Source organism: Macaca mulatta, chromosome 1 (genome assembly GCF_049350105.2).
Source record: "Macaca mulatta isolate MMU2019108-1 chromosome 1, T2T-MMU8v2.0, whole genome shotgun sequence".
NCBI classification, from domain to species: Eukaryota; Metazoa; Chordata; class Mammalia; order Primates; family Cercopithecidae; genus Macaca; species Macaca mulatta.
In genome coordinates, this window is record NC_133406.1 from 199,069,144 (window position 1) to 199,090,627 (window position 21,484).

A 21,484-nucleotide genomic window follows, 5' to 3' on the forward strand; every position below is an offset into this window, starting at 1 on the left:
AGGCCCTTCCTTTCCTGAAGCTCAGTGGGCTGTGGGTGGAAAGCTAGGGTTGGGATTTGGCTCCGTGGCTTCTGAACTGGTCATCTTTGAGTGAATCAGTTCACTTCTCTGTACCTCAGTTTCCATCTCCATTAAGTGGGAATAAAACCAACTACAGAATTAAGTGGGGCAAGGCTTGGGGAAACTCCAGTGCAACACCAGCCTCGGTGAAAATCTGCCTCTCTGCTTCCTGCTTTGCTCCTGGGGCCTCCGTCTCCTCCGTACAATGTGGGGTTGGGAAATGTTGATCTTTAACACCAGCCAGCCGCATAAATATATTCACACACATATATACCACCTGTCATAAGCATATGCAATTTAATCATTTTATACATTTCATGGGAATATGTAACATAGCATCTTATTGTGTATTCTTCTGATTACAAAAGTAGTACGTATGTATTGAGAAAATTTTGAAAAGTAGAGGAAAAAAACTCACTACTATTCCACATCCATGACTGGGCCATTTAGTAAATTCCTCTTCCACCTCTTTTTCTATGCACATACACAGATTTTTTTTTTTAATTAGGATTATACTCTGCATTCTATTTTTTAACTCAAGCTGGGCTATTGAACCAGGCTGCTGCACAGGGCTGTCGGTCTCCGTGTCTGGGAGGAACAAGAGGCAGCAGCTGCCACAGCTGTTTGGTGCCCATCTGCCGCACTTCTGCCCGGGTGGCTGCTTGGAGGCATCTGACCTTCGGATGTTCAGTGTGTCTGGCGGGTGCACATCTGACACTAATTTTAGCTTGGCCTCTCAGGCTCACTGGCCTTGGGGCCTGCACATAATGAGCGCCTTACGTAGACAGCTGCCAACGGTGCAGGAAGAAGCATCCCACCTTAAAATGTTCCTCATCACCCGCCAGCACTCTGCTCTTAGAGAACAAGCCAGTTCCCTGTTCCTTCTCCCACCAGGAAGGGGCTGCTGTTGACGTCTGTGGCCCAGCAGGCTGCGCCCCGTGGGCAGGTGGCCCACCAAACACATGCGAGATTGCTTCTTTGGATGGGGTCATGTTTTTACAGGACAGGCTTTGATTGGAGCTGGAACAGCTGAGAGAGACTTCCCGAGACATTGCAGGCTGTGGGGCATCTGAAATGCCCTCGGGGGTGTGGACTGAACTTCAGGTGTCTCACCCTGATGCCTCACATTTGTCAAGTAGGTACAAATGTACAGTGTCATTTGATACCCCATTTTGTCCTGAAGACAGCCCTGTGTATTAGGTGGCAGTATTCCCATTTGACAGATGAGGCAACCGAGGTTGAGATGAGGAAGTCATTTGCTGGAGGTCACACAGCAAGATGGTGGCAGGGACTTGACCATGGATGTGGGTCTCTCACTCCAAGCCCAGGGCTCTTTCTGTTCATCAGCACCATAGGTAAGCAGCTCATCCAGGGCCATAGCCATCTGCTGTGACTCCTTATGTTGGGATTATTTGCCCAAAATGGAAACACTTTAATTTTCACCTGAGAAAGAGTTCACGTTTATTGAAAACAAATATACCTAGTTGGTCTGTTTCTAAAGCACAAATCTAACCATGGCAGGCTCTTCCTTCAAAATGTAGGGTATCTCCCTCTGACCACAGGATGAAGCCTGTATGCCCCCACCTGACATCCAACCTCCACAGCCTGCAGTGGGCTGACCCCCCAAATCTGGGCACCCTCAGCATTAGAGATCTCTATTGTGGCTCTTGGGCAGGGTTGGGGGTTTTCTTTGTGATTCACCTGCTGATCGGAATGGAGCTGCACGAAGCAGGAGGCTCGTAGGCTGCTCATCCCCATGTCCCTGAGGCCTGCACTGGGCCAGGCACAGAGTCAAGTCCAGTAAATGTATTGGCCCCCAACCCATGGTCCTTCATGAGAAACCTGAGCTCTAATCCAGGCTTACAAATAAGCTGAGGCCTGCCCAGCCTCTACCAGCCCGATAAGGAAGTGGCTGCTTGGCGGCACTCCTAGGAGGCGCCTGCAGGGCTGTCTAAAAGCCACAACCCCATGGGCAGGCAAGGGGGAGGACTCCGGAGGGCCATCTCCAGATGGAGACCAACATCCCGCCTCCATGGTGAGTCCTCCACCTCCCCCATCCCTCCACTCCCCAGTCCCACAGCAACCATAATGCCTGTGTGATGTGCCCCCTGCCTGACAGTAGCTCTTTGACTTAAGCTCTTTAGGAATGATTTATAGAAGCGGCATCATACAGCTCTGGGGGAAACAAGTTTTCTTGGGACTGTCTTGGTTTAGTGACAGCAGGACCCTTGCTGTTTGACTCTGTACAGCATTCCCCTCTGGGCCACAGCCCCTCAACCTCCCAGCCTCTGGTGGTCTGGAGGTTATTACAGGAGAGGCAAGGTTTTTAGAGTCCCACAGCTCTGGCTTCAGCTGCCCCTACCACTTACTAGGTAGGGTTACATCTCTCTGAGACTCAGTTTCCTCATTTGCAAAATGGGACTAGTGATCCCAACTTTCAGGGTGTGGTATCTTGTTGGTAAAAGTCTAGCACAGCGACAGGCACATGGTGAATAATTATATTCCTTCTCCCGGAGGCCTTTTAGGGCCTGAGAGCCTGCCTGAGAAATGCTCTGTTGCTTGGTGAGGGTGGCAGTCTCTGGGGACAGGTGTTGGGGCATGTTGCACATGACACGCAGTCTAGTAGTGAGCCACTTCTCTCATTCTGACACATTCTTGGGGGTTTAGCCAAGGACAAATCTTTTGTTTTCTAATGAAAGCCTATGAAAGAGGGTTTTTGTAACTGATTCATTTCATTTCACAATCCGCTTTCCAGGAGGATGTCTTTCATTCACTTGTTCATTCATTCACCCTGCACATATCTCCCGAGCCCCGACAACCTGCCAGGTGTGGTAGGAAATGTACAAATAGGCCATGCAAGGACCCTGCCTTCAAAGGGCTCACTGTCTAGGCAGTAATTATAATTCTGGGTAAAAAAGTGGAGTGGGGCACACAAAAGTCAGAGTGCTGAAAGGGGAGAAAGTAGAAAAGATTCCTGCAGGGCTGAGTAGAAAAGCTTTCACCAAGAAGGTGGTACCAAAATAAGGCAGTTAGAAAGCCTAAAGGGAAAAAGACTTCATTCTCCAAAGAAATAAAAGCATAAAATTATGAAGAATCAACTGAAGAAGGTATTATAAATTGTTCTATAAATAAAATTGAATCTCAAAATCCCCCCAAAAAATTGTTCATAAAATGGTTACGAAGTATATCTGGAAAAATAAACATGGACGAATGGCCTAGAAAAAGTCAGTGTTGGTACAGAGATAGACCTGTGGCTCAAGGAACAGAGAGCCCAGAAGTAGATATCAGTGTGCGTGAGGCTTAGTATGTGAATGCATGGCATCGAGAATTAGAGATGAAAATGCAGGTGATTGCTGTTGTGTTCTAAAGACAACCAGCGAGCTATTTGTAGGGAGGGAAGGGAATGCAACTGGCTCCCTACCTCAGTTCCTACACCAAAATAAATTCCAAGGAGATTAAAAAACATGAAACCATAATGATACTAAAAGAAAGACAACGAGGGAATATTTATGTCATACCGGAATGATGAATGCCTCCTTACATGTAATATCAAATCCAGAAACTGTGAAGGAAAACAATTAAAAACCCTATGGGCAAACACCCCACCGTAATCAGGTTAAAGGATGATAACAAAATAAGAAAAGTATTTCAACATAGGCATGATGGGTGAAAGGTTAGCAGCACTAATACCCAAAGAGCTCTTGTAAGCGAAGTATTAGATAAAGACAAATTGCCAGCGGAAACATGGGCAGAGGCTATGAACAAGCAATTCACAAACGACCAAATACAGAGCATAGAAAGCATGTGAAGAGTCGTCACCCAGGGGCAGAGGATGCACATTAAACAATCAAAGTGTCCTTCGGGGGCCGTTTCAAAGAATGAAAATACTTGGGGAAATGCAGAATGAGGAACAGGAACACCGGAACACTGTTTAGTGGGTCACGAATTGATACACATTTTCTGGAGGGGAGTTTATATGTCAATACTTTCAAATGTCCCTACCTTCCAACTCGGTAGTTCACTTCTAAACAAGTATCCTAGAGTGCCCAGGATTATGTGTGTAGGAAAGCAGCAGAGCATTGGTTAACAGTGTGGAGTCTGAGATCAGAATGACCTTGTTTCAAGCCACCTGGCCCTAAAAAAGTTCCTTAACATCTCTAAGCATCAAAGTCCTCATCTGCAAAGTGGGCATAGTAGTACCACTTTCATAGGCTTGTGGCAAAGCTTAGATGAGATAACACTTATAAAACTCTTAGCAGAGGCTTGGGCCCCTACTAAGTGCTGAATAAATGCTAGCTCTTTTATTATTACCAATAAGGATGTTCATCATAGTATTGTTTGTAATAGCAAATAATGGGACGCAACCAAATTGCCCATCAATAGGGAGCTACTGGTTATTCATCACAGAAATGTGCACAGTGATGCAGCCCTCTGAGGACCCGTATTTATGAAAATGGAAACATGCCTTTGACATATTAACATATGATTTTTTAAAGTATCAAAAGGGTATGGGACATCCATTCCAAATTGCACAGAAGCATACATCCATGTATTTAGAAAAATGTCATTGATCCTTGTTATTCACAGTAGGTATGTTCTATAAAGTCCTCACAAACACAGAATTAGCAAATACTGAACTGTTGCTCCTGGGAGAACTACAGCAGGAGATTCCTGCAAGCCTCTGGTGGCAACGTTTTTGTCAGCTGATCAATATATAACCTTGTTTTATGTGTGTTTCTGTTTTAACATACCTTATTTAACATAGATTGTGGATTCATTAATATTGAGCTTAGGGCCAGTAGCACCATAAGTCCTCTCTGAACAAAGCTTACCTAACACAGCGTTTCCTCTGTAAGGCGCGCAGTAGCTCCCCTGGGCTTGGGAACACCGGAAAGCACTTCAGCTCTGTATTTGGAGGCCATTTGAAAAAGTAAAATCGCCAAACAAAAAGTGCAAAACTGTGAAAACTGTCCATAGTGTCCTTTTTGTGGACACTTGTTTATCGTATGGGATCTGAAACTAGAAGACAGAAGGTCGCCTCATTCAGCCTCATCTAGGAACACACACGTTAGGCGACACAAAATTTTCACCACGCTGGGCTCAGTGGCTCGCGCTTGTAATCCCAGCACTTTGGGAGGCTGAGGCAGGTGGATCGCTTAAGGTCAGGAGTTCAAGACCAGCCTGGCCAACATGGTGAAACCCTGTCTCTACTAAAACTCCAAAAATTAGCTGGGCATGGTGGCACAGGCCTGTAATCCCAGCTACTCAAAAAGCTGAGTCAGGAGAATCTCTTGAACCTGGGAGGTGGAGGTTGCAGACAGAGCAAGACTCTATCTCAAAAAAAAAAAACAAAACTTCACCACTCTGCACATCCACAAATGACTATGAATGTAAGTATTGATTTGGAGGTTACAAATAAATTTGATCAAGTAGATAAATTTGCAAATACAGAATCTATGAATAATGAGGATTGACAGTATCTAAAAAGATAGTGTCTTCGTTCATTCAGGTTGCTGTAACAAAATACCATAAACTGAGTGGCTTAGAAAAACAGAAGTCTATTTCTTACAGTTCTCAAGGCTGGGAAGTTCAAGATCAAGGCAGATTCATGATCCGATGAGGCTCTACTGTCTGATTCATAGGTGTTACCTTTTTGCTGTGTCCTCAAATGGTAGAGGGGATGAGAGGTCTTTCTTTGGCCTCTTTTATAAGGGTACTAATCCCATTCATGAAGATTCTGCCCCCAGAACCTAATCACCTCCCAAAAGCCCCACCTCCTAATACTGTCACCTTGATGGTCAGGATTTCAACATATGAATTTTGGAGGGATACATACATTCAGGCCATAGCAGATGGTCATGTCAGTAGTGAGTCAGGATTTAAGGGGATTTTTTTCTGTCCCTCTTTATACTGATAATGCTTTAACTTTTTACAGTGGGTACATATAATATGATCAGTCAAAGCAATAAAGCTATTTTTAATCTAGAAAGAAAACTTGTTATTGATGGCACTCCATTGTCAAGATAAAAATCCATACTCATTAGAATAATATAGTTAACATTTTTATGTATTGTTTTCTATGTGCCACACAGACTTCTAAGCCCTTGACATATATTAATTCATGTAATGGAGTCTTCTCACCAAGAAACTCCATGAGATAGACTGTATTATTATCCCCATTTTATAGTTGAGGCAAAAAGAGGTCAGATAACTTGCTCAAGGTCACAGCCAGTAAGGGGCAGAGCCCAGGTTTGAACCTGGGAAGTCTGGCTCCAGAATCCATGCTTTCTTTTTTTGTTGTTTTTGTTTTTGAGATGGAGTTTCACTCTTGTCACCCAGGCTGGAGTGCAATGGAGCGATCTCAGCTCATTGCAACCTCCTCCCCCTGGGTTCAAGTGATTCTCCTGCCTTGGCCTCCCGAGTAGCTGGGATTACAGGTGCCTGCCACAACACCTGGCTAATTTTTGTATTTTTAGTAGAGATGAGGTTTCACCATGTTGGCCAGGCTGCTCTTGAACTCCCAACCTCAGGTGATCCATCCACCTTGGCCTCCCAAAGTCCTGGGATTACAGGTGTGAGCCACCGCGCCAGGCCAGAATCCATGCTTTCAGCCAACAATATGTAAGTGTGCTCAGTCCCAAGCCTGGCACAGGGCTCTGGAGATGCCCAGGAGGATCTGACCAGGCTCCTGGCCCAAGGCACTTCTGGTCTAGGTTGAAGACAGTGGCAAGGGTGCACCAGGCACTTCAGGCTCGTGGAAGCGGGGTGCTCCCCATCCCAGCCTGAGGACTCAGAGAAGGCATTGCTAGCCCAGCATTCAGTGTCCCCATAGTCTCCTGCCCTTCTTTCTCACTTCTTTGCAGGCACACCCTCCCACCAGGGTGCCCCTGCCATACCCAGCCATCCCCTGCCCCTTGAGCCAGCCATGTCTCTCAGACAAGGCTCAGCTCAAACGCCATCTTCTTTCTCTGACCATCAGGAAGAAGCAAGGGCTCCTTCCCCTGTCCTCCCAACAGCTGATTCCTCTCTGTTTTGGAACTTTATGGTTATTGTCTTTCTACTCACCTGTCCACACTCCCCCGCCATAAGCTGGTGTCAGGAACCTTTTATTCCCAGCACCCAACACAATCCTTGCACATGTTATCCAGCAATACAAGTGTATTGAATGAAGGAATGAACAAACGTGGAAGTATCTAAGATCTGAGACTCCCAAAGACCTAGGCACACGAGATTGTGGCAAAGTAGTTGTTGAAGGCTGCCAAGGCCCCGGAGGACCCTGGAGGGCTGAGCTGTCTGGCTAGAAGCCTCTGTCACCACGGGACTGGGAGGCGGAGCCGACAGGCTGCAGTGCCAACATTAGCCAGGGTGCTCTTTCTGCGGCTTCTGAAGCACCCCCACCCTAGTGAGAAAGACTAAGAAAGGTCCCATTCAACTTGTCTTGGCACTTCTAAGGGAAAGGATGGGGTTTGGATTAGCTGGGCCAGGGACATCTTTTCTAAAATAGCTTCATGCATATTCAGCTGCTCCCTGAAATAGTCGGGCAGCTATTTTCAGCAGCTTCTACTCAGATGCCCACACATAATGGCCTCTACCTTGAGCATGTAAACCAGTAGGAAGCAAAGCAAAGGGTACGGGAGGACAGTGTCAGAAGGCTTTTCATGGCTTTCTACCACTCCCCCCAAGCCCTTGGTGTGTTTTTCCTCCCAGGGACTCTCTCCCATGAAACGGAAAGTCCTGGTTACTATGACAACTTGCTGGAGGAGGTTTCCCCGCCAGTGACCCTACCCACCCAGATCCCAGAAAGCGCAGACTCACCAGGGCAGCCATAGCTTGAGGCATGACCTCCAAACACTAAGTTGGCGAGTTCACTCCCAAGAGAGCCCCTTGGCGCCTGTTCCCTCATGGTTTGCACGCATTTCTAATAGGTGCCCCGTGGAGGCTGAGGGAGGCCAGTGAAAGACCGAACCCTACCAGCAGGGGGTTGAGGTCACAACAGACAATCCAGCTGGAAGGGTAAAGAGAGAACCACTCAACCAGGGAAACATTTATTTGCAAATACCTACGGAAACATCAATATGTACCTTGTGCTGTTTGCTGGGGAAACAAAGATAAATAAGACTCCGTTCATGAAATGAATGGGTAAGCAAACATTTGTAAGTGTCTTTCTCTAAGCTGTAACTTTGTTCTCCCAAAAAGATTGTTTTTAAATGTTGGAAATACAGTGTCCTAAGTGCTGAGGTTAAGGTGAGGACATGGGATTCCCAGGGGAAGGAAATGGGCTCTCTGAGGAGGTTGGGAGGTGAGCTTGAGCAGAGAGGTGAGAGTTTTCTTGTGAGACTAGCAGGTGGTGGCCTGTGCTCCAGGTGGCCAGCACAGCACACCTGAAGCAACAGAGGTGGAAAAAAACAGGTCCGTTTGGGGAACTCCCAGCTCAGGATGTCTGGAGCATGGTGCCGAGGAGGAGGCAGAATGATCAGAGGAGAGACGGGGGAGCCACGTCACTGGGGCCTTGGAGGCTCTTCTCTGTGAGAAGAGCTCCCTGGGACCACTGTGTGTTTGGATGGATTCCTACCCACCCCAGTCCACCTCAGGTCTCCCTGTGTTACAATGTAGAACAATGATTAGAAAAAAATGAGATTGTGTTAAAAGTTTCACAGTGAGAGGTGTGACTTTAAGAATGAGTTAAGTGTTCATTCCACCTTCCCTGGAGATGTATCAAAAATTAAAATGAACTGGGAGGCCAGAAACCTGGATCCCAGAAAGGGCTGGGGAGGGACCAATGTGGGGCCTCTAGGCCTCAGCCAGGTCAGCCGTATGACCAGAAAAAGTGATTGCTTACATTTTATACATCTGATTATATTCATTCTCTTGCCCCATAGCCATCCAGGAAAAGGTTCTGTTTTGTTCAGGGCACCCTGAGAAAGGCAGGGAAGTGTGCTTTGATACCTTTTAGGAAGACAGCCACCCAGAGGGGTCAGAGGAGAGCAACACAAGGGGTCAGATGAGAGGAACTGAAGGAGATCGGCTCGGCTATCTGGAGGTCACCTGTCAAGCATGCCCTGACCCCATGTCACTTCCCAATTGGCTTCTTTGAAGGCATTGGGAACCATCAACAAGAACTGTGGTGCCCACAGGCAGATGCATCTTTCTGCTCTGTTCATCCCCCATCGTTCCTCCATCTGCACTCAGCCTCTTTATTTATTTGTTCATTCATTCATTCATTCATCTGGAGCTGTGGCTGGGAAATGGTCGGCTTAGATAATGGTTTCTTCGCTGAATTTTCAAGGATCTGTGAAACCCCTGAAATGATAAGAAAATGAGTACATATCTCATGTTCATTTTCTCATAGCTCATAACTTTCAGCAGATTCTCAAAGGAGCCGGTGACCCAAAAAAGGTTAAAAACCACTGATAGAGATGGGAATTGTTTTATTTTAAAACAAATGATTTCACCTTTCGGTAGATAAGCAGGGTGAGGGAGCATGGAGTGAAATGCTCCCTAGTTCTGCGCTGAGCTTTCTCAGATGGTGAAGGGGCACCGGGGACTCTGTCATTGCTCCCAGCATCACCGTGCACCTAAGTATGTGCGTTGGCTGCAGCTGAGCCAGGTCCAGAGGCCCTCGGAGCACAGAGGGCGGGGAGCAAGATCCCTTACCTAAGACTGCTCTGTTTCTGTCCCTTCCCAACCACAGCCTCGCTGCGAGGTCCCTTTCCAGCCTGCATGTGGCAGAGCATGATGAGGCTCTCTTGGTTTGGAGAGATGTGGAAAGCTGGAAGAAATCTGAGAAAGGAGAGGCACATAGGCTGGAGTTGCAGAGGTCTGGATATTTAATGAAGCTTTGAAGAGAAGGGGCAGCTAAAGTTTAGTGATTAGCTCTAAAAGTCAGCTTGTGTCACCTTGGCTGGAAAACCTCCCATAGCTTCCTATCTCTGAGTGAAATTCAGTGAAATTCAGAAGTTGCATAAATGCCTTCACAGCCCCAGTGATTGTCTTGCCCCCATATCCTCTGGACGGTGTACTGTTCTACAAACTCTGGCCTCAGGGCCTTAGCACTTACTGTTTCCTCTGTTAGGAAGCGTATGCACATGGCCCATCCCTCACTTCGTTTGGGTCCTTACTTAAATGTCCCTTTCTCAGTGAAGCCTTCTCTGGTCCCCTACTTAACAAGGCAACACCTCCTACTGCCACCACCCCCATTCTGTTCCCTTTTTTTGCTTCGCCTTTCTTGATAGCGCTCAGGACCAGCCCACATGCCACTGTCTGTATACTGTGCCCAGTCCCTGGAACAGGGCCTGGTCCATAATAGATGCGAAATGGTTATTTGTGGAGTGAATGAATCCATTCTTACCATGCTCCTGTGTTTATATATTGTAATCTCATGCTGCTCCTGTGATGACTCTGCAGGGTGGATTTTATTCTCCCTTTTCACAGATGAGAACCAGAGACTCATAGCAGCTAGAACTGCTTCCTGGGTTCTGCGGTCTCAGAACTGCTGTCTGTTTATACTCCATCCTCACCCCTGGAAGACTTGATACTGTCTTCACCAGGACTCCTTGACCCATAAAAGAGGCCAGGCTTTTGCAGGGGTCCAGTCAGTACTTAGAAGTACACAGCACACTCTCACAATCCAGTTATGTCCAGGCTTGATATGTCCTGGAAGTGGTCAGGCATGTAAACTCATCAACAGCAAAGTCAAAGAGAAAAGAAGACAACTGTAATGGGGCTTTTGATGGATTCCTACTCCTTGCTTTCTCCCCATTGTGTATCTTGAACATCGGCCCATTGTTCTGGAAGAGATTACTTAAGTGGTGACTTTGAAAATACAGTCTATGGCCGGATGTGGTGGCTCATGCCTGTAATCCCAGCACTTTGGGAGGCCAAGGTGGGAGGATCACTTGAGCCCAGGAATTCAAGACCAGCCTGGCCAACATGGTGAAACCCCATCTCTACTAAAAATACAAAAAAACTAGCTTGGCGTGGTGGTGTGTGCCTGTAGTCCCAGATACTCAGGAGGCTGAGGCACAAAAATCTCCTGAACCCAGAAGGTAGAGGTTGTAGTGGGCTGAGACTGCACCACTGCACTCCAGTCTAGGTGACAGAGTGAGACTCCATCTCAAAAAACAAAACAAAACAAACAACAGAAAACCACAGTCTAGAACCCAAAAATAAACCCAGAATTCATCAAGACATGAGACAGCCCCCACATGATAAGCCAGTCCATTTGCTTGTTTTCAGATCCACTGATGCCTGTTGTTTCCACTGTTACACACAGTTCTAATACATGCCAGCCCGTGAGATAGGGAGAGTTTGCAAGACAGAGAGGTGGGTTGGAGAGAGAACCATGCTACACATACCCCAAGTGTTCCTGGTGCTGGTTATTGAGAGTTACAAAGATGAGTATCACACAGAAGGTGCCTTAGGGAACTTACAATCCAGCAAAAGAAACAGACAGAAAACAAAGAAGTTCAAATATATTTATTTATTCAAATCCTGACCCTGTTCCAAAAAGGATTCAAGGTAGAAATCAGGTTTGTGATATTGTAAGTGCTACAGTTGAGGTGGAGACCTGGGTTCATGAGATAAGGATGATCTCTTCCCCTGGAGAGTTGAACTGGGCATGGGAGCGAAGCAGCATGGTCCACTTCGTGAGCTCCCAGGAGCCCATGTGGCTGGAGACGGGGGTGAATGCCATCCGTCCAAGGGATGTGCTGTGAGCCATTCCTTCTGCCTGAGGAACTTACAGTGCAGTGAAGGAAACAGGCAAGGAAACAAAGACTTGTACTGTATCTGCAACCTCCCTGCCTTGCTCTCAAGGACCTGCTCTCAACATATAGAAAGCCACAGACTGAAGGGACCTGCAGCAGTTCCTGTGGTGGCCAAGGCAGGTGCTGCTATAGGCCCTGGTCCTCCTGGATCTCTACCCTCAGGCTGCACTCGTAACAGTCCCAAAAGTATTTCTGCTTGGGGGAGTAACACTTTGCATTCAAACAGCAAGGTACAGTTTGCAGAACACCATCACATCCATCTTGTGTGTTCCTTCGAGAAGAAGGCTGGGGGAGTGCCAGTTTTTCAGTGTATGGATGGGACAGTGGGGGCTCAGAGACAAGTCTCATTCCTGAGAAGTGTTAGAGCCAGGACTGGAATCCAGGGAGAAGGAGAAGAGGCCCTGTCCACACAAGCACATGGTAGTAGGGCAAACACAGGCATTTGACCATATAACAGTAAGAGAAGGTTCTTTAGCAGACGGGAGAATATCCAGACTCTGGAATCAGATAGAACCAGGTTCACATCTGGCCATGAGCTGTGTGCCCTCACCTCACCAGTGAAAGAGAATAATGGTATCCACCTGGCAGGTTGTTGTGAAGATTAAATGAGAGGATGCATGTGAACACACCTAGCACAGTCGCTGATGTCAAGAGCCAATATGTCTTAAGTTCATGGTCTGGGGCAGGCCATTATCTCATCTAATCCTCCAAGCAACCTACAAAGTATATACTGTTACTTGTAATCTCATTTTACAGAGTAAAGAAACTGAGGGCCGGGCGCGGTGGCTCATGCCTGTAATCCCAGTACTTTGGGAGGCCGAGGCGGGCAGATCACGAGGTCAGGAGATCAAGACCATCCTGGTTAACACGGTGAAACCCCGTCTCTAATAAAAATACAAAAAATTAGCCGGGTGTGGTGGTGGGTGCCTGTAGTCCCAGCTACTTGGGAGACTGAGGCAGGAGAATGGCATGAACCCAGGAGGCGGAGTTTGCAGTGAGCCGAGATTGCGCCACTACACTCCAACCTGGGTGACGAGCGAGACTCCATCTCAAAAAAATAAAAAAGAAAAAAAGAAACTGAGTTCAGGGAGGTTGATCAAAGCACCCATAGCCAGCAAGTGATGAAAACTGAAAACAGGCCCCAGAGCCCAGCTATTAAACATGAGGCAGTAATTACACCTCCTCTCATCTCATTGATGAACCTTCAGCCTGCACAAGTTCAGCCACATACCAGGTCTATGGAGGTGACGCCTGACCCCAGCAGGAGGACAGCACCATGGGACTGTACAGTAGGGAGTTGCTGGAGACCCTGGAGAGGCCATGTGAGCTTGACCTTGGAGGAAATGGTCAGCAACTGCAGCCTTGGGAAGGAAGGGCTGGAAGGTCACTGGCACCAGGCAGAGCTGCATGGCCAAGGTGGTTGGTGGCTTTGGACTAACAAAGTGGTGACCTGGAATCCAGCAGGCTGGGCTTCCCTTTCCCACTTCCTTCCTCTGCTGCCTGTCTTGCTGAGTCACCTCCAGGAAGTCAGAGTGGTGAGGCAGACAGTGAGGAGACCTGGGTCCTCCTGCACCCCTGTCCCCACCTCGCCTCATGACCCTGGGTTAACCACTTCCCCTTGCCAGGGCTCAGTTTCCACATTTGTCAGAGAGCAGACTTGATCTCAAGGTCAAGCAAAGGTCTTTTTTAAAGGCAGTGCTTTTGGAAGACAGGACAAAGGACCACACAGCTGCTAACCAATTAGAGACTGATAGTCCTCCGAGCTCCGTAGCAACACCCTGCACCCCACACAACTTGCTGAGTTCTTCTATGGGTTATGAGGGTCACCAGCAGTGATAGGACCAGGAGGGCGGTGATGGGAAGAACCTCTAAGTGCTGCATAGAGATGGCAGTGAGAGGCAGCACCACAGAGGGCTGCCTCCAGGTCCTGAGCCTCTTCTAACTTAGCTGCATCCTCTGCCAGGCTGCTTTGACTCATGCTCCTGAATTTTTACTGAGTCCTGGGCTCTAGTGAAAGTACTAGAAGATGCTCCAGGATTTTCAGTGCAGGTGCAATCTCACGGGAAAACATGCGGCCACTGTGGGCTTCTTCCCAGCCTCAAGCCATGGCCGTACCAGCCCTGAGCCAGGCAATAACCCTTTCCTTTACTCAGACTCAAGAGAAGCTGTTTCTGCTAAAGTTCCAAACCTGTTTATAAAACTTATCCCTGAGGACTTCATATTCTGAAGGCACCATGACCTAATCTCTGCAATGATTAATTGTTAGCACTTCATAGCTCCAGCTCTGAGATGCAAGGATGTCTGTGGCTAAGAGGAGTTCCCATGAGTGGTGAAGTGTTTGTTCCAGGGCCTAGGGGGTTGCCTGGGTAAAGGATAGAGTGGGATTATGTCATCTACCGGTGCTTTTTACCACTTTGGGGATGGTGGAAGGAGTTACAGGGCACATGGACTGCAAATATAAGGCTCTTTTCCTACCAGCTGGGGTCCAGTTGGCTTAGTGTAGCTTTCAAGCCCTTCTTGATGTGGCCTTGCCCACTGCTTCAGCCTTCGAGTGCAGGTTCCCATCTGTCTTTGGGGCTTCAGCCCCACTACCTGGCTTGGGCAGATCCCCATTTTGCTGTGTTGTTTCATGTTTCTCTGTCTTTGCACATTTCTCTTTCACTGAACCACCCACTTCCTCTCCTCTCCCATCTCCACTTAGTCCTCTTGTAAACTCTCATTTGAGACCCAGTTTAGATGTCATTCCTTCCACAGTGTCTCCTCTGACCTCCTCCATCTTCCTTGGTGGCACTTTTGTGCATATTTCTATTATTAGATTTTCACCCCGCTTTGCACCTCTTTGGGTCCATGTCTGTACAACTCCGCAAGCACCAGGACTAAGTCCCAGGCCAAGCCCAGGGCCTGGAAGATGTCTATTGGAAGGAATAGAAATGAGTTCCCCAGAGCGCAGCCCTGAGTGAGCTTCCGAAGGCTCTTACTGAGGTCTCGGAGGCAGCAGAGGATGGTGGAGAGGCCTAAGGGAGTTTGCATCGAGTCCCCTTAAGACTTGTCTGCCACCAAGAGGTCCTGCATCCCTAAGCACCACCCTTCCCTGACTGGGCATCAGTTTCCACTCTGAAAACTGGATTCATTTCTTTGGTTTGTCTAGAGCAGATATTTTGTGGTGTTTCTGGAAAATCTGTAGGGCAGCTCATGCAGAGCTCCCCAAGACACCAACCACAGGGCATTCGGCAGCGTCCTCCCTCTGCTTCACTGACCTGTTCCATCAACCCTCCCAGAGCTCGCTCAGGGCCGGGCCAATTCAGGGGCTGGGAGCACAGGGAAGAATCAGGCTTGGTGCCTGCCCTTGAGAGCTCACGACCTAGGTAGGGAGACAGACACATCTACAGCAATGCCATGAGCACAGAGTGCCACGGAAGCCAGGAGGAGGCCAGCCCTGAGCCACCCATGGAGGCCCTCAGAGAAGATTTCCTGGCGGGGATGGACCTGAAAGACCCAGGGCAGCATAGTTCACAGTGAGCACCAAGCATGCAAGCCACTGAGTGTGGCCAAGGACAGGCACAGAAGATGTGGCCTCAGCTGCTCCAGCTGCTGGGGTATGTAAATATCTGTGCCTGCGTGTCCCTGTGTGCATATGAGAGAGAGAGAGAAGGGAGACCACAGAGAAGAGTTGAGAAGTAAGAGGGCTTGGGCTGGCACAAGCCATATCCCCTGAGACCCTTGGGGAAGAGCTTTCCAATTAAAGTCCTGGCTGATGGAGGCTGGGCTCCCTTGATTATGTAATAGCCAGGGAAATGTCATCAGGGAGAGCATTAGAGGAAGGCGGGATGTGTCTGAGCAGGGCTTCATCATTCCCAGAGGGGAGCTGGGAGCAGATTTGTAAATGAACCGGGATTCGCACATAGTCAGAAAGAACATCCAAGCCGGGGCAGCCAGTCCTTATCAGGAGGAGGGGACACAGTCACAAGGTTGTGGCAGTGGAACTCACGTAGTTGAACACAAGGTCTCCCTCCCAGCCCCTCCTCCCTCAGGTGCCGCCAGCCCACTGGATCACTTGCCCATCCCAGTAGGATGGTCTCTGGGGAAGCAAGGAGAGAGGGTCCAGGCCAGCGCCGCACCATTCTGGCCCAGAGGATGTGTGCCCCGAGAGCTGTGCCTGTGAAAGAATGTGGTGCAAGGGTGCCTTGTCCTCTGTGGCTCACAAACTAACCCTGGGATGGCACAGGCAGGCGGCCCACAGCCACGTGAGCACCTGCTGAGCACTTTAGTGTGTTCTGCTGGGGAGAGGGCCCATCTCATTTTAGTTCAACTGTGAGTCACCCCTGGCCCTCAAGAACCATCTCCGAAGCCCATTGATAAAACACACAGATCAGGCTCAGCATGTGGTGCACAGATGCAATCCCAGCACTTTGTGAGGCTAAGACAGGAGGATTACTTGAACTCAGAAGTTCAAGACTAGCCTGGATAACAAAGCAAGAACCTGTCTCACAGAAAATCTAAAAATTAGCTGGGCATGGCGATGCACACCTGTAGTCCCAGCTACTCGGGAGGCTAAAGCAGGACAATCCCTTGAATCAAGGAGTTTGAGGTTTCAGTGAGCTGTGATTGTGCCACTGCACTCCAGCAGACAGTCTGTATCTATACACACACAAACACACACACACACACACACACACACACACACACACACACACGCCAGTTCTCAGCTTCTGGGGAATGACAAGAGTTGTGGAATAGGACAGACTTTGGGCCTCAGTTTTCTCATCTGCAAATTGGGAATAATATTAATACCACCTCCAGGGATTATTATCGTGAGGCTTAAATAAATGCGAAATGGTCAGCCCAGATCGTGGCACATAGCAAGTCTCAGTAATTGGTAGCTGTGATTGTTTTCACAAAAGCTTCCACGGAGAGGGGTTGTCCTGTTTGATTTATATGCTATATACTGTTTTATTTTATTGCAGTAAGAACACTTGAGGTCTACCCTCTTAACAAAATTTCAAGTGCACAATGCGTTGTTGTAGACTACAGGTATTGATGCAATATTGTGCAGCAGATCTCCAGAGCTTCTTCATCTGGCTTAACTGAAACTTGATGCCCGTTGATTGGGAACTCCACATACTGCTTTAAAAGATTTGGGATGCCAGCATGAGAATCACAGAGCAGAGCACAGGGCAGTTTCCATGCAGAGGTGTGGTTCGTGTTTCCAGCACAGCGTAAAAGACAATGTTCCTGCCCCGGGTGGGACTGAGACAGCCATCAGCTGGTTCAAGAAGAAGCAGGTGGGACTATGGCCTTGGAACTATAGGCTGAGCCCCGCCTAGCGGGACATTGTGATAAGACTAAGAACCTGTAAGTGATCTTTCTGGATGAAGCTTATTGCCCCCAATCCTTCCCACTGTTTTATCACTCTGAGTGACTCCCTGCCAGAGTTAGAGTTTAGACAGGAAGAAGATCATTGGCATTTGAGGACAAGGCCAGAATGTCCCCTTAGATACCTTGGACATGCTCGGTACTGATGGAGCCCAGGGGTCTCAGCTGCTTGGCCTGAGAGGAGTAGCCCAATGTCAAGCCTGGTTGCCAACCTGACCTGTAGAGAAATGACTATGTCACATCCTTAGCTGTCTAGCCCACATGGTCATCCCAGTGACCAGTGTGTGCCTGGGGTGTGACAGCCAGTGTCTCTTAGAAGGAGGCTCAACCATCCTGGCCCATCTCGCCTTCAGGGCAGGATCCAGACTTGGTTGCTAAAAGGATGAGGCACAGGGTACAGTAATGGAGGGGGTGGCTGTGGGGTCAGACAGGCGCCAGACCCTTAGCAAAGTGGACCTGAAGTTCTCATTAGGGCAGCAGGATTGAGCTCAAGTCAGACCCCCAGAGAGATGACCTGCCTCCCAAGGGCACTCGGAGAAGACTGTGGCAAGCGAGTAGAGGCAAGTCCAGAGCATCCACAAGGCTTGTGGCTTCTGGTGAGAAAATTAATTCTAGCCCTAGATGGAACTGGGTTTCCCACATCCTCCCAGGTCTGGGCAGGCTGAACTCAGTGATGGGTAGGGCTGAGCCTTCAGGCACTGAACTGAGAGTCTGGAGCCAAGCAGAGCTTGGGGGAAGGAGGGACACTCCTGGTCTACCTGGTGCCAGAAGAGCCACGCTGGGCAGCAGCACCTTGTAGGCTGGTCAACTCCCCTCCATACCAAAGCAGTCTTCCATGCCTGCCACCAGCCCCCTCCCCAAATGCATGCAACTGGTCTCTGGACCACTGAGAGAGGCTAGGGAGGGACTAGCAGCTTCCATTGCAGGTACAGGTAAATGAGTCCCATGCACCCAACTGGGAAGATAGGATCTGTCCTTTCTATGTTCAGAGGCAGCCATGGTGCCATGGAATGAGTGCTGGACTTGGATTCTGACAAATGGGCCCAAATCAAGGCTCTGCCTTGCCTGCTCTGTGACCCTGGCCTCTGGGAGTTTCAGCTTCCTCACCCACAAAACAGGGTCCCAGAAGGCCTGCATCATGAAAACTCGAGCCACCAGAATTGGACACATGTCAAAAAGAGTAGGGGAGTGGCTTTGGGGGGGTGAGAAGAAAAAGGAGGGAGAAAGAACAGTGTGTGCCAGCCCCTGCCTCCATGGCAAGGGTCTCGAACATTCCAAATGCCCAGTTGTGATATAAGTCCTCCCACCCAGGATCCTTGAGATGTATCCTTGTGGAGCACCTTCTCCCTGGGCCATGGGTCCTGTACTATGACACCTAACTCTATGCCTGGGAACCACCCTCCCTACTTTGTGCCATTTCTCTGCCTTGATTGCCAAACCCTGACCCCATGAATCCTTCTTCTCCCTGGACATCTGGCAATGGTGATAGGGAGCAGAGTCTAAGATGAGCTGGCTTGAAAGTGTGCTTAAGGCTCCCACCTCGAACTACTTCCTCTTTGAGATGAGGTGTGGCCTCCTGCCTGGAGAGCTGTCATCATCTGAGCAGGGCTGGGCATGCTGAGCCTTGGCAGCCCTGGGGACCTGGCCTCAAGCGGGTAGGGCAGTCGTCACAGTCACTGTAACCAAGAGGTGTGGTGTGCTTGGGCCCAAGGGGGCTGGGGTTTCTCTCCATGTTGCTTTGATGTGTGGGGGATGGGTGGGAGACAGTGGTCCTGCTCAGACTGGATAGTGCCTCCTTCTGTGTGGTTGTGGTTCTGGGGAAGAGGTGTGTGGGTGGAGAGGAGGGGGAGCAGGAGGCCACCCCTGGGAAGAGGAAATGGACAAGGCTGCTTCTCTAGGCCCGCAGGAATTCCAAGCCCCTGGCCTAGAGCAGCTGGGCTAATTACAGCCTCCTCCTTGTTGGTGGGAATGGGACTCCTAAAAGAGCACCAGCCTTGGCCAGAACTGGCTAAGGAGGGCAAGGTTAAGCTGGGGAGTAGGGAGGCCCTGTGGGTCTGTGGCCAGCTGCCTAATGCATTGTCGCAATCAGGCTCCCAATGGAGGGGCCGGCCAACTCAGCCTCTCTCTGGAGCGGAGCATCCAGGTCCCAGCGGCCCAGGAGTGCAGCAGACGCAGATGCCTGCCAGGAACAGGCTGTGGGGATCGCCGAGAGTAAACAACAGAGGAGAATCGCCTTGCAAACCACACTCGGTGGAAATCTCCCCAACAGCCACGTCGCAAAATGGAACCAAAATATTTATTCAGAGCAACATTTTTTTTAGAATTGCTCTTCAGAAGGTGACACAAACGGGCCAACCTCTCAGACAGCCCAGCACAGAGAGGCATGCCCTGTCCCCAACCCAGTAAAGCCAATAACCCATTAGCTGGTGTCTCCAGGTCAAGTTCAGCTTTATTCAGAGGCCTAGCCCATCTTTTCAACACTGTGCAGGGGAGACTGGAAGCAGTTTAGGCCCATCTGGAAACTATTAACAGGCCCCTTGCCTTGGTGACCCATCACTGCTCACCAGAACTGTTGCTCCTGCAGACTCACCTGACCGCCTGGTGTGCGGGGAAGCAGATGCATCAGCCAGCCTCACGTCGTTGGAGATTTGATAGTTACAGGCCAATGCTGGATATTATCCAGATATTGGACTTTAGCTGGGAGCTTGTCACGCATTCCTCTCTTCTTTTCCCCATGGCCAACGCTAATTCTTAGAAACAAGACTAGCTGTAGGACTTCTGGACTTCACAGGCTCAACTAACATATATTAAAGTTCTCCTAGCCAAGAACATTCTAGGCTCTTTCATTTGTTTTGTCTCATCATTCCTCCTGATGGCCTTTGAGGGAGGCATCACTACCCCATTTTATAGTGAAAAAAGATAAACCCAGAGAAGTTAAGGGACTGACTCAATGTCACACAGCTGGTGCACGGCAGAGCTAAGATTAGAGCTCAGGTCTTTGTCACCCTTTTCTAGCGTCCACTGTCTTCTATCACACTATTGTATTTCTCTATTACGACATAGGCTTGTCATGAGGATTAGACCGGATGATACGTGTGAAGCATGTTAGAGCAGTGCATGGCTCTCAGTGCAGGCTCATTTTCATTCCTCCTGCCTTTTCAAGGAGATTGTTTAAAAGTGACAGTTGGGGGTGGGAAAAGAGAAACTGAGTTTTGTCTCATTGTCTCATTTTATAGGGATGAGTAGGTGGTGGAGCTCAGGCATGGCTAGATCCAGGAGCTGATATAATATCATCAGATCACCAGACTCTTATTTTCCCCATTCTTTTCATCTTTACTCCTTTTCGTGTTGATCTCAGTCTCATCTGCTGCTTTTGGGTGTCATCCTCCACATGGCATAACACAGTGACTCTGGAGGGTAGAGAAGGGCCATGGCCCCTGCTGGCTCCTAGCCTTCACCATCCCAGCTGGTGACTCCAGAATGAAAAGTAGACTTTCCTCCCAGCTGTTGCAAGGTGAAAAATCCCAGGGAGGTGCTGTGATTGGCCCACCTCGGGCCACATGACTACTTCTGGGTCAGTGGGCAATCATGTTTGGCCAAACAGGTTGCCCCTCCCTGCCATGGCCACGATGGTGGCCTCCTGTGAAGGGAAGCCCTGCCTGAATCGAGAGTGGAGTTGGGGGCAGTTTCCTAAGGAATTCTTGCCAGAAGAAAGGGGAGAGAGGATACTGAACAGAGAAAGAAAAGCAGTGACCGTGCATTACCCTGGGATGGATGAAAGCACTGAGTCAGTGATGACGTGATGCAAAATATGTAAGTCATTATATATTGGCTTATCCCTTAAATATTACAGATAGGGAAACTGAGGCTTGGAAGCATTGTGTGACCCTGCCACGCTCCCACAGTGAATTTCTGAGACACTGGGCCAGAGTCTGAGTCCCCTGTTCTTCCCCCTTTACCTGCATGGGGAAACTATCCCCCGCCATCCCCAGCCTCACCCAGGCCTCAGGGACTGCTGAGAAACACCTAGTTGCCAGGCGCGGTGGCTCACGCCTGTAATCCCAGAACTTTGGGAGGCCAAGGCAGGTGGATCACGAGGCCAGGAATTCAAGACCAGCCTGGCCACTGGTGAAACCCTGTCTCTACTAAAAATACACAAATTAGTGGGGCATGGTGGCACATTCCTGTAATCCCAGCTACTGGGGAGGTTGAGGCGCTTGAACCTGGGAGGCGGAGGTTGCAGTGAGCCAAGATGATGCCACTGCACTCCAGCCTGAGGGACAGAG

At 49.1% G+C, this 21,484-nt stretch overlaps 1 protein-coding gene and 1 long non-coding RNA gene across 5 annotated transcripts in view; one reads left to right on the plus strand and one right to left on the minus strand.

The window, feature by feature from the left end:
- Window positions 1-21,484, plus strand: part of HIVEP3 (HIVEP zinc finger 3) — a 537,183-nt gene that overhangs the window by 346,008 nt on the left and 169,691 nt on the right. The window lies entirely within an intron of this gene.
- Window positions 11,629-12,902, minus strand: LOC144334039 (uncharacterized). Its single transcript, XR_013403401.1, has 2 exons — window positions 12,723-12,902; window positions 11,629-12,618 (listed from the first exon to the last, which is right to left on the minus strand). It is a non-coding gene; the product is annotated as an uncharacterized LOC144334039 (long non-coding RNA).